The sequence below is a fragment of the Chrysoperla carnea genome, chromosome 3 (genome assembly GCF_905475395.1).
Source record: "Chrysoperla carnea chromosome 3, inChrCarn1.1, whole genome shotgun sequence".
NCBI classification, from domain to species: Eukaryota; Metazoa; Arthropoda; class Insecta; order Neuroptera; family Chrysopidae; genus Chrysoperla; species Chrysoperla carnea.
This window is the reverse complement of record NC_058339.1, coordinates 48,634,515-48,648,276: the sequence shown is the minus strand read 5'-3', so window position 1 is coordinate 48,648,276 and position 13,762 is coordinate 48,634,515. Positions and strand designations below refer to the sequence as shown.

Below are 13,762 nucleotides of genomic sequence, written 5' to 3'. Positions count from 1 at the left end.
CTACCCTTATTGTTCTGTTCTAGCTTGATTTATTTCTACTGATTGTCTCTTGTAAATATTCTGATATAGCAGTCCATATACACGAATTTATGTATTTTGATAATAAAATTATTTTTAGGATTTTATTTATTATAAATAGAAACTATGTTAGACATGTCCCTGATCTGGATGTCACACACCAGTTGTGAGAATCCATCCAGAATAAACATGAATATCCTACAAATAGTAAATTGACCCAGCACTAACGTACGTATCGCTGAGATACTGTTTGTCTGAAAGTGTTTTTTATACGGTGGACCGTTTTTGAAATAGAGGGCGCAGAAGATAGAGCGCTAAGCTATGCGTATCATAGCGTAGGGTCAATATTTACAAATATATGGTGTTAAAAAATTATTTAAGTAGTATATAATCGATAATTAAGTGAAAAAACTATATAATAGACAAGGTCAATCGTGAATCTTAGCCTATTATGCGGTTTATTTCCATAATTATTAATTAAAAACTACTTAAGTAATTATTTAATACCTCATATTTATAAATAGTGACCCAGCACTGAAGTGCGTTGAGCTGAGCTCAATACCTACGCCCTATGTTTCAAAAACGGTGCAACATACAAAAAAAAAGTTTCAGAAAATATTTGTAGAAAATTTTATCCTCTACAACTTTTATAATAAATGTTAACACGATGGGAGGTAAAAGAAACGAGATATTCACAAAAAACTGATTTTCGAAACCTTTGACCTTGAATATGTAACAACGCGAACGCGTGATCATATGTGGCTGATATTATATGAGACAACATTTGCACTATTAAAATAAAGGTTTGTCCGAGGTGAAATCCTAAGATGATTGAAGTATAATAAAGATTTTTAAAAACCAACATCACTTTTCTATTTGTGAAGTGAGAAGAATTCTTCATCTGAAGTGATAAAAAAAAGTTAGTCCGATCCCTTATTAGATATAACTTACGAATTCAAAACTAAATAGTTCAATTGTCACTAAAATTGTTGTTTGATGAAGTCTCAATAAGGAATGACGTCTTTTTTAGAGTTTAGACCCATTTTCCATGTTTAATTCCGTTTTTAAAATTTTGTTGAGTATGTACGCTAAAAAAAAGAAACAATATTCCATTCAATTTGATAATTAATCAATCCCTCAATTGCCCTGATGATATCGAAAACGAAATAATTCAATCAACATAATTGTTTTTGAATAGTTTTATACATAATAAAATGTTTTACACAATACATACTACTTTTAAGTATGTAAAGTTGCCTAAACAATAAAAATATAACATTATAAATAATAGAAGAATTTTCTGGTTGTTATGACAATAGATTGTCTTTTGATCTAAGATGATTAGAAAACTGTCTCACAAATACTTCTATATATAGGCAGAAATATTAAATGACAAATTTATATTGTATGATAACTATATTTAATATTATTTTCGTGCGTGCGTCGCAGAAATTGATCTAACAAATAAATATTTCATGTTTATACTTTTTTTTATCATGACAATAATGTTAACGATGTTATTTAAATTTGAACCAATAGAAAAAAGCTGTAAAAATGTACAAAAATAAATAACAGATGTATTCGATTAGGAAAAACGTAATAGCTATTCCGTATGAAATAAAAAATTTTTATTTTAAAAATTTATTTTGATTGAAATCAATAAAATTAACACAAATTCTTGATATGCTCATAGATCCAATGCAATATTGCAATACATGTGTAGGTATTGTGTATAAAAACACAAATAATTAAATTAAATTTGTCAAGTTCACTAATTAAAATGCTTTTGGTTTGCAATAAGCTTTTAAGTTTTTTGTTTTTAATAAACCACTTTAAAAAATAGTTTTGTTTTAATTCACAATATGGGATCGGACTAAATTTTTGTTATCAATTCAGATGAAAATTGTCGGCTTTTGACTTAAGCATGTTTGACTCGGACATTCACTGAAATCTAAACTTATCTTACTCATAGTAGAATTAGGCAAGGTATGTTCGATAGAGGCGAGTTTTAGTTTAGTTCGCGCCCGTACCCAGTCGACGTCAACCTAGCTTGTTTCCGCTTCCTGATTCAAATGTTGTAAAAAACTTCAATACGTTTTTGCAAGTTTAGGTTCATTATTAATTAAGGTTTTTAAAATTTTAGGTTTTTCATTTTAAACTTTGCAACTTTGGTTTTTGAACAAAACATTGACCAACTTGACAGCTCGAACGTAAACAAATAATCAATATGACGGTCACTGGGTACCGTGCGAGAGAGATTACCGAAAGTGAGATAATGCCTCCACCCTACCCTTACCTGCGCAAGAGCATACCTTGTCTACTACGTTTTTACTTAGGGCTTTAATTTATTTTTCCATGCATGGGTTATTTATCCTACAACAGGTTATTGTTATTGGCGTAACATTATAAGCATAAAACCTGTGCTTACGTGTCTGCAACGCAATGTTTTATAAACATAATAAGAACTTAATGTAGTAGCATGCAAACACTACATTATTAATTTTAATTTCATGTTGATTGAATGTCATTAATACAAAATACAAGGCGATCACCTGCGGCTTTGCCCACGTTTAGATATAATAGAAAAGCTAACAACAATAAAGTGTAATTTTTATTTAACTTGTGCTACATCTTTTTTTGTATCCTAAAAATGGGCCTTATTTAAACTTTGATTAAAAAAAGTGAAAACACGCAATTAACTTAATTGAGTTAATTGTTGAAATACCATGCAATACCAAGACAGTGTTCATGACACAATCGTTAATTTTTTTTCGTCACGAAAGTCAAGAAAATTATCCACTCTTTGATAGCCATTTATTATCACATTTATCCCCATATTATGCATACTATAAAATTTACACCTAATTTGTGATTACGAACATTATTTATATTTAAACTTTTGTTCTATCTCTTACGGTTTATAAAACACAATTCCCCTATTTTGCTCATTTACAAACTCGACCTCACTTTTTACGTCCTAAACATGCTATAAAAATTTCAGCTTGATATCTCTTTTCGCTTTTAAGTTATCGTATAGACAGAGAGACGAACAATCGAAAGTGGGCTAATTAGGTGATTATATGAACATCTGTACCAAAATTTTGTTCATAGCATCAATAGTTGGAACTAAACTTAGTATACCTTAATATATTTCATACATACATGGTATAAGAATCCAACATCTTTAATATTTTGTGTTGGCAGCATTGTATTTCTTGATGGAAAACGCTCAGTATAAACCTAAAAAACTATTTTAAAACTGAAATTAATATCAGAAATTAGCCACCGCATTTTTTCGCTTTATAACCTAGGTCAGATAAACCTACGTGTCATCAGACATATTGTATGGTGCAAGCAATGGAAAGTTTAATAATAAAATGTACATTTTTTTATTAAACTTTCTTTATCAAACTTATGGTATTATTTTTAATGCTACTGTGATGAACACTGTTTCAGATTTACAAAATTCTCTATTAGTATTCCAGAAGTGATGAGGACGCGGGGTTAGTATTGTCTGTTTATTCCCAATAAATTTTCATTTCGATTAAGTCAAAAGACAAACCAGTTAGAACAGTCTATATTTGAAGTTCATTGATTGGTAATTGTTATACTATTACTAAATAAAACATAAAAAATATATAAAATGTATTTATTTAGTAATAAATCATATTCTATAAATAGACTAGACGTTATTATTAAACGGAACTATAGTTTAATAAATCAATATGTCGTTAAAATAATAATCAAAATATTTTCACACAAATATTATAAATATTAAATTAAATAATATACCTCAATAACACAGGATGTGTATGAAATTGTATGATCAATTGCAGCAGCATATAACTGTGAAAATTTTATGGAATTAATTGCAATCAATTTTTATAAATTAAATTGCAAGTGTGTTGTACAATTATTAAAAAAAAATTTTGTTTCTTTATTTATTACAAATCAAATTATTTAGAATATGGTGTAGTGACATGTAATGATCGCATTCAAAAAAATGGAACAATGAAACGGAAATTTGGGCCTTTAATTATCGGACAAGATTATTTTATTACCAGAGAAATTTTAGATAAAAGGCTGAATTTTTTTATATGAAGTTGGACCAAGTCTAAATCAATTCTGAAAATTTTAGGGGGAGCCGGTTGTCCGATTATTTAAATAAATAAATGACTTTAAAACTATGAATATTTAACATTGGTTTCATGGGATGGTATGTAGATGGATGATATGTTTTTATAGATTTTCGAAAAATAATCGGTGGAATTAAAAAAAAAAAACTATTTAAAGTTAAAACCTTAATAAATTATTTTAAAAAAAAATCCGTTGTGCCCGACTAATTAAGGGTGTATGAGCATGATAGTGGGGACACAAATTAAAAAAAAAAAAGTATCTACAATTTTGATGGTGAATTCATTCAATTATGTTATAACTTGGCAATGTAAGACGAAAAGTAAGAATAAAATTTTTCAATATCTGAAATAATTTTCAAAATATCGAAAATTGAAAATTGTATTTAATTATTTAGCATTCGATATGTCGAAAACCAAGATTATAGAAAAATTAGATTATAAAAAGAAAAACCAGATTATAGAAAAATTTTATCCTTACTATTTGTCTACATTTATGAAGTTTTAACAAAATTAATCATCCAAGTTGAAAAAAAGGTACAAATAATTTCAAACACAAGTCTAAACTTGCTTTGGTGCTCGAACTACCTTAAATTATCTTCTTATTTAAATATGGTCCTAAATGAGTATTATACATAAAGATTAAGTTTGTCGTGAAATTAAAAAATTCCCAATTTTAATAAAATTTAAGCTCCCGGCTAAGAACATTCTCATAGAAGCAAAAAAGGTCCAACAATTGCTTCTCAAATTTCCACTAATTCTGGAATGACTGTCAAATACTACGCCTGGTGGTTCTAGCTCTAAGACTCCTTCAGTTGTTTATAAAATATAAAAATTCATATTTTGTAATCATTCCATATTTAGTAGAAAAATGTTATTACTTTTTAATCGTTTAATTCTATGCGCCATCGAACCGTTTTTATGCATACATTGTCTTTTGATTGATACATATCTTGGCTAAAAGAAATGTTCACGAAATAATTAAATTTATTTGGCATACAAAAGACAGACACTATTTATAAATAGTGGTTGCATAATGGTTGAATAAAAAATCATATTGACATTAAATTATAACCTACATCTGTATCCTAATGTAAAAGCAACGTGTTTGGTCGCTGAAAATCACGAAGCCAAAACTTGTTTGAATGCTGATTTATTCTGCTGAATTGTCTGAGGGAAATCACTCCAGTTTAAGATTGGTAAAACTTTTCATATTGGCAGAAGTATTTCACTGCGTTTTTAAAAAGTATATTATTTACAATAAAGTTAAAAGTGGTATTTGTGTTTTAAGTTCTCTAAATTTTTCATCATCCCAATCTAGTGTTAGTCAAGAGAGACCTAGGTTAATACAATTCAATTTTTGATTCGGCCACATTCCCTGATGATAAGTCTATGATCGGCAGTAGCTTTTATTGCCAAGCTTATGACTGAGATTGGCGGCATTAACCTAACACTCCCTTCAGTAACCCTATCTTAACCTATCTCTCTCGAAACTTTCAGAGTTGATCACTAACCTACTCTAAAATGTTTTTTGGATCATTCTGATCAAAAGCTCTCACGGCCGGCCACCAAAATACTTAACGACTAGTGTTCGAGCTATGGGCCATCAAAACTACGAATATATTATATTTATTGTACATGTATGACTAGGAAAATGATTTTCTGTAAAACTTTTTGAAACCACTTCCAAAATGTTCTTGAAATTGTTCTGATCTCAAAAAAAAAAAACTCTCACGTTCACAAAAATTTATAACGAGTAGATTTCAAGCTACAGGCGATCAAAGCTACGAATATATTATTTGCAAACCAAAAATTTGTTATCGAGTATTTTTTGAGCTACGTAATAACTACGTATAACTAGTATAACTAGTTGTAATGTATGTGTAGCTTTGATCGCCCATATCTCGAAAACTACCTGTTAAAAAGCCCGTAGCTCTAAAACTAACCGTGGCTGTGAGAGATTTTGATCTGAACGATTCGAAGAACATTTTGAGGGCGGTTTGAAAAAGTTTCACAGAAAGCCATTTTTTAATCATATAGGTACACTAAATATAATAGCTAGAAAACTGCTCCTTAAGTTTTGTGGTCGTGCAAGATTTTGATCAGAATGATTCAAAGAACATTTTAGGGCGGGTTAGAAAAAGTATTACAGACAGCTATTTCCCTATATAATCACGCGAGCTCCTTTTCATACTGTTTCTATATGAACGCACATAGCAAAACAGTTTGGTGAATGAATGTCCTTAAATCATCATTACTTTAGTGAATAGTGACTTTGAATATAAGTACTGAACTATATTTAAATAAAATATTAACAATTCTTTGCTTTACAATTGAATATAAAAAGGACGGAGTGAAGAATTCTTTAAGGGTATTACTATTCCACTAATTCATTAACTTCTATTTTATTATGTAATATAAAATGCGAGAGATGTGTTGTAAGTAAATTCACAAAACTTATTTAGTGATAAGTGACACGTAGAGACTTGTGTGACCTTGACCTGCAAGTATGGCACAAGCAAAGTAAGAGAACAAACACTACACACTATAGAGCATCACAAAAAGGAAGCAAACGACGAATACTGATGATGATGATAATATTATACAGCAGTCAGCCAGCCAACCAGCCGCTCCACCATCAGGATCGAAGAAGATGAACCAGGCAACTTGCTGGATGAATATACGTACACGTTATGTATATATGAGGTGTCTATAATTATGGTTTAGTCAAATATTACCTGACATTTCAAAGAACGACTGTCTTAATTCCTCTCCTACTGAAGCCCATATTAATCCCTGAGGAATGCCATCCTGTTGTTGATATGAGTAAATCACCTTTAAAAGAGTGTAGAGAATCCCTGCCACTGCTTAGTTTTTTCGCTTCTTTCGTTTTTTCCAAATCAGAGGTTTCTATATTTACATTAAAAGTCATAATAAAAATTTGATTTTTTGTGTAAAATTTCAAATTTTGTATTCTGAAACATTGCGCATGATTATCTCCGTAATATAAAATTAGAAATAATAATAGCACGAGATTAAATTGTAATAAATTTTATTTTCTACAACTTGACTTAATAAAATTATAATTGACTTTTATATTCGAAAAATTTCAATTATATTCGCCCTTCTATGAATTTCGTACTCTCTATCACTCTAATCTTCTAATACGATGGTTTTTAGACAGCCAGTATACGTACGTTTTCACGTTTAAGAGTTCGTAATATAAACATCAGGTACTAACAACAGCAACGACGTCCGCCACTTTTCTGTGAAAACCTTTCCATGTGGTTGGCTGTTACTAGATGAGAAGGAAGGATGTTATGATGTTACACATGCGCATACTCTGTTAGAAAGAATAATGTTCCATTCTCAGCAATGTTCTTTTCGTACTAAAGTTTTTTAAATTTTTTAATCATTCGCAAATACTGCTTGGTTGTTCGCCACGATGTTGGTATAACTAACTTCCATTGCATTTGATTCATATCTATTAACAAAGTTGATTTTAGTAATTATCTAAAATATGATATGAACGAAACACAACCTCCTTATTAGGATAAACTGCTCAAGCTTTCATTTACCAAATATATTTCGAGTGGAAAACTGGACACATATAAAGTGGGTCTCGAACATGAGACTCATAGATTTATTAGAATTTGCATGCCATAACGACGTGATATTGATGAAAAATTTCATAAATTTTCATAACAAGATAAATTTAGTAAATATTCAAGTAATGCAAGGTCGGAACAATATTTTAAAGCACTATTGTCCGTTCTTGCAATGAGTTCTTGCAAAATGTGCTTGCTAAATGTAAATGCCCCAAAGTTTCGTATGTAGATTATCTTAGAAACATAATTGTCTAAAAACATAAAAATATGTCTCCTTGGCCAATGCTCTCAAAAACTTTTATACAGATTTTTATGTAATTCTCGTTTTTGTCCGCTGTTTTTTTATGCTCGAAAATCTTTTTTCATGTTATTGAGATGGATGAACCGCATTATGCAATGGAAGGCACATGATGTATATTATATATAAGTCAAGTCATTATATAACTTTCTACTCAACTGCTATTAAAACTAACGTTAAGAAGAAGTATTTTCATTCAAGTGTCTCACATATATTACTTAGAAGATATTTTCTTTATATAAAGTGTTTCAAAATTGCACGGCACTATTTAGATTGCGTGTTCTCTAGTTCAAAAGGAAAAAGTGTATTTAAACAACTGTCCAAAAAGAATTTTTTACTGAGATATAAGAGTAAAAGATATTTTTTTTAAATGCAAAAAAACGAACTAAAAATTAAAAAAAAGTTTTTAGTTAATCAGTATGTACATAGCCCAAGGTAATTAGGTTCCACGGTCAGCGTATAAATGAATCTTTTGATTTGTATTTACAGATTATTTAATAAAACTTGTTTTTTACTTTTTAGTTCGTTTTTTTTTTTTTCAAGACAAACGTGTTCTTTCATTTTTTAATTATTTAGTTTTATTTCATACATTTTTTGTATTGGAAAATGGCGCTATACAGGCGCCATGTTGAATTTTTTTCGAAAAATTTATAACTTCTATCACTGAGGATAGTGGAACAAATATCTTCTATACATTAACCCCAAACCCCCCTATACATTAACCTTGTGTTATTCACAATAATTCGAAGTGGTTGATCCAAGCAGCTGCTCTTTTGTTTAATGAAACATTCTACACGACGAATCCATGCTTCTATTCTTGATAGTTGTTGCAGTTTCAACGCTTGGAGTTTTCAACTTTTTGCGATCACTTAGAAGTGCCGCACTATTTCTCCCTGCCCACTGATTCTACATGCATGTTGTTCTATAAGAGTGGAAAAATTTGTCATGTCTCCCATGATTACAAAATTTTGAATTCTCACGAAGTATATACTAGTGAAACTGATAACTGTACAGCCATACAGGGTGATGGGTCACATTTTTTAAGATACTTAACCGAAACGAAATCTGACCTTTGTAAACTCAGAAGTATAAATTGGCAAATAGGATCGATTATTAATATTTTGTCTAGCTTTCTTTGAATATTTTTTTATACCCAGATACCGATTTTCATGACAAAATTCTCATTTCTATATTTTTCATTATTTTAAAATTAAATATGCGTATTTTGTCATGAAAATTGGTGTATGGGATTAAAAAATCTTCTAAGCAACTTTATCTTGTGACTTTTTTTCGGTATCTCTAACCATTTGACGCTAGGCAAAATCAAGAACCGGCCTTATTTGTCAATTTGTAGAGTTCATTGATAGTACGATACACTACATGTTTCTATGAACTCTTCGACTTAGAAAAAAAGCGTTTAAAATAGTGCCATCCAATTTTGAAATTCACTGTAGACGGCAATCTTTAAAAACGAACACTAACACACTTTTAGAATCTATCCATTATTTACTTAATACGTTCTCTTTTCTATCGTATGTATAATAAATTTTATATTAGACCAAGTCACGTGTTTGGCGCATATGTCAGTATTCGGCATATACATATACATATTATCAGCGAAGAGAGAACAGCCGCTCGATTGGTAACGCGGTGAATATCAAATTCATAAAGATTTCGTTATATAAGTAATACATATTTGTACGTAGAAGTTATCAGAAAGTTGGTGGATTTTGCCCTCCATAATTTATGCACCATTTTATTCAATTTATTTACCAGTTTATTAAAGGGATAAATATCTAAAAATATTCTTCTTGAGACTTTGGTAGTTGGCCTAGAACATCATGACAAAAAATATGATTTTTTGATTATATATAAGTTAGGTTATGTTAGAGTGACTCTCCTGTAGATGGGATCAATGAGATCATAAGGTCCTTTGTGAAAGGCTGACTCAAATGAGCCATCTCCTCATGGCAAAATCTGGACAATGATATAGAAGAGGCCTCATTTCCTCCCCCTTCCCGTCACTGTGGCAGCTCTTGCAATAATCGTGATGTTTTGGCAGGCCCAGTCGTTCAGCGTTCAGCAACGATTTTGTTTATAGAGGCTCTTCGAAGGTATAAAAGATTTTCGAAACGTCTACGATTTCACTCAGATCATTTCTCTCTTAAAATCCTCGGATGCTAATTAATGCTTTTGTCCGACAACCTTATTTTGATTTTTACTCTCAAGTTTTCGCAACTTTAGTCAACCCACAAAAAAATTATACAGTTTTAGAGAATACAGGTACAAATATCATCCTTATAAAATTAATTCTACACAGAAAGGCCCATAATTACTGGCCCATCATTGGCTAGTATACTTTTAATATCAGCCACAATTTTAATCGATAATTTTTTACTTAATTCTCCTAATTTATTTCATGATATAACTAATTTTGTATTTTTATTTTGTTTCAGGTAAGTTTTTATCAATTATTCAACATCACCAAAGTATAAATGATAAATATCGTAAGTAAATTTCATAATTAAATTTAAATTTTTTTGCTCATGCTTCGAACTAAAAACATCGATTTTTTTGAAATCGGAGCTGTTCCACCACTTTTCCACATTTTCCGGCTTATTTACTGTAGTAATTAAGAAGAAGTATTTTCATTCATGTGTCTCACATAATAACTTTATTGTGTGCCACAAACTTTATTGTGTGTCTCTTTATCCAAGTCCGCATTGCTAATAAAGGAGGAAGCGAGACGGGTATTTGACTCTTCTACCTATCTCACTTTCTCTAATAGTAATGAGATAAATAGAAAAAAATGTGGTCTCTCTGTCTTACTCTTATTTTTGGTTGTCACTGGTTAGGTTATCACTGTCTTACTCGTATGTTAGTTACAAAAGTCTGAGGGACTTCTCTAAGCCACGTTTGCCCATGCCTGCACTTGGGTACAAAAAGAACAAACTTTATGTAATCACAATAACATTTGCTACAGTAAATTGAAAGATCAAAGAGATTCAAATGTTAGTTTAATCTGTAATATGACAATGATATCTATTATTACCATACTTTACAACCACTTTTCAATTTTAAAATCGTGTAACTTTTATTCTTTATCCATACAGAGATGTATTTGTCTCTTTTTTTTTCTACATTTTTTGTTATTTATATTTTTACCCCTTTTTTATGAAAATAAAATAAATTTTATTATGAGTGTAATTTTAAATAAAAGGACTTTAAATCATGATATCACCGTACTACACTTTTTAGGTGTTTATAAAATTTATATGTACACTATATTGTCTATTTACGGTTTATAATCTTTTTTTAATGGTTTTTTTTTCGGTTTATAGTTTTTCAATTTAGAATTTCATCGAGATGAATTCTAATATTTACGACACGACACTTTGTAGATTATCTCTTCAATAGATTTTTTATTAAACATAAAATCAACCAAGATAAAATCCGTCAAAGATGTGTTTGTATCTCTTTCTAACATAAAAGAATTTAGCATTGAGTTTTTCTGGCAAATTTTTATGACGACAAATTCTATGTCCAATCGTTCTGTTTACTATTGGTCTAATTTGTTTTTGAAAATGTTTATACTTTCCGTATTTCTGGGACGATTTTAATTTTAACTTCATTTTTTCATATTTTCATATACGAAATGCGAAAATTTCATGCTAATACCCTACTAGCTGTGACTACACGCTTCGCTAGGCAACATTAATTTTAAATACAAATATTATTTTGTTATAACTTTCATTTCATATGCCGTCACTTATCCACGTTTTATTCACAATTTCGTCGATTTTATTACTTTGGTGCGGAACCCTATTTTTTTTAAGACAGCCCATGTTACTCGCTAATAGTGAAGCTTTCTATACGTGAAATTATTTTTTTAATCGGTTAAGTACCTAGTACCTAGACCTATATTTTGAAAGCATATATCTAATGTCTGTGGCCTAGTTCATATCCTCTGTTGCCTTCACCTTTCTAAATGAACACCTATTTGAGTTATTGCGTTAATTTCAGTTTCGACATTTTGTAATGACTCCGTATTTCTTTGCATTTCTTTATTTTCTGGGCCGTAAATTTTTTGCCAATTTCATCACACCAAAACTTTCATTCTCTAGTTTTACCCCTTTTAAGGTAAAATTTTCACAAACTTTAAATGTCGTATTTAGTTATATCTAATCATAAGCTTTAAAAGTATCAAACTTCTAGCTTTAAAAGTTACGTAATTTACAAACAAACTTGAAACTTACATCCCCTATTTCAAACCTATTCAATCCTATTTTTCGCATTAAGTCTATGTCCTGCCTCAGGCTCTAGACTATCTCTGTTCCAAATTTCATTTAAACTGGTTCGCTAGTTTAGGCGTGATTGTGTAACATAAAGGCAGACAGACAAATCGGGTTATTTTCGCATTTATATTATTAGTAAGGATCCTAAACAGGCACAATACCGCCTTAAGAACGCTGATTCAGAGCGAATGGCAACAGCGTTGAGCCGTCTCGAAAACCTTTAACGTGATAATTTTCGTTAATGGATTCAAGTTAATTCAACCTATCGAGAGTTACCATACTTGAAATTATGTATCAATATCGCTAAGTTTATTTTGAGTATACTACAAAAATTTTAATTTCTTAATTGAAAAGTTACAAATTTTTTATTTAATATCCTCAAAATCGTCAAAACTCAAAATGGGATCAATTTTTTCGTTGAATCAGGCATAGGTAGGTACTCATATACGCATGCATACACATTATAATATTCTAAAATTTCTAATTTTATATTTCGGGATGAAAACAACACTTTATTATCAGAATATACACACAATATAAATGAAAATAAAATAATATAATTTGTATACAAATAATTAGTTAAAATCACCACCCACGTACCTACTACGTATACATAGTGTAGGATAGGTATCTACTTGAAATAATAATTACATAATTAATGTATTAATTAATACCCAACTCTCCTGTAATAGTAATAACATTTATAAACAATCCATCTACAAGTAGTGTTACCTACCTATTCCAGTTACCCAAGGCGCCAGGTAACTTTTCTCGATGGAATTATTATCAGGAGTGAGAGAGAATGCGATATCTTAGAAATAAAAAAATATAGGTCTCTAAATAATGGCTGTATTGTTGCAGTAAATCTGTCAACGCTATCTGCCGCCTCATTTTTTTTGCCGCCGTAGGCACAGGCCTACTTTGTCTACGCATAAATCCGGCCCTGCTTATAGTAAAAATTAAATTAGTAAATCATGATCCTAATTTTTAGTTATGTTATAGTTAAAGAAACATATTATTTTAACTAAGAGAGAAATTTAAATAATTAATTAAAAATACACTAAATAACATAACTAGTAATGAGGATGGTTATGTTATTAAGTGTATTTCTAATTAATAATTGCTCTCTTAAGGATGTATGAGCATGGTAGTGGGAGCACAAATTTAAAAATAGATATTTTCAATTTTGATGATAAATTTATATTATAACTTGACGATATAAGACGAAAAGTAAGAATAAAATTTTTAGATATCTGGCTTAATTTTCAAAATATCGAAAATTGAAAATTTTGTTTAATTATTTAGCTTTCGATATTTCGAAAACCAAGACACATATCGAAAAATTTTATTCTTATTTTTCGTCTACATTCATGAAGTTATAACAAAATTCATCATCAAAGTTGAAAATAA

General features: G+C 29.9%; 1 protein-coding gene across 3 annotated transcripts in view; it reads left to right on the top strand.

Moving 5' to 3' along the window:
* Window positions 1–13,762, top strand: part of LOC123296432 (triple functional domain protein) — a 343,272-nt gene that overhangs the window by 239,287 nt on the left and 90,223 nt on the right. The gene's annotated exons all lie outside the window — the stretch shown is intronic.